Below are 393 nucleotides of genomic sequence, written 5' to 3'. Positions count from 1 at the left end.
TTGATTCAAAGACAGCTTTTAAAAACGAGGTATTATGTGAGCAAAAAAGAGCACCTAAAAACTAAACGTGTTGAATCTTTTTCAGTTCTAGAAACAATAGAAGTCACATGTAAGTCTGAAGAAGCTAGTTTGAAGATATCTGTACAAAAATATAAAAATCTATAAATTTTTTTGTTTTTGTCTTAAGAATGCTGCAGCGATACTTGATCTAAATAAAAACCTGGCAGTAAAATGTAGAGTAAAAATTAAATCCTTTTGCTGTTTTAACTTTACCATAAAGATGACCTAGGCAAGCTGTGCAGCTTTACATTTTAACCAGGGGACTCTGTGGCATTTAAAACCGTCTAGAAATGGTTGTACTTTAATGCCAGTAATAATCTGCTTCCTCTATTG

Source organism: Echinops telfairi, unplaced genomic scaffold (assembly GCF_000313985.2).
Source record: "Echinops telfairi isolate 266 unplaced genomic scaffold, ASM31398v2 ScPeMD7_7424;HRSCAF=8462, whole genome shotgun sequence".
Lineage (NCBI taxonomy): Eukaryota > Metazoa > Chordata > Mammalia > Afrosoricida > Tenrecidae > Echinops > Echinops telfairi.
The sequence above is the reverse complement of the archived record's forward strand: the minus strand, read 5'-3'. Positions refer to the sequence as shown.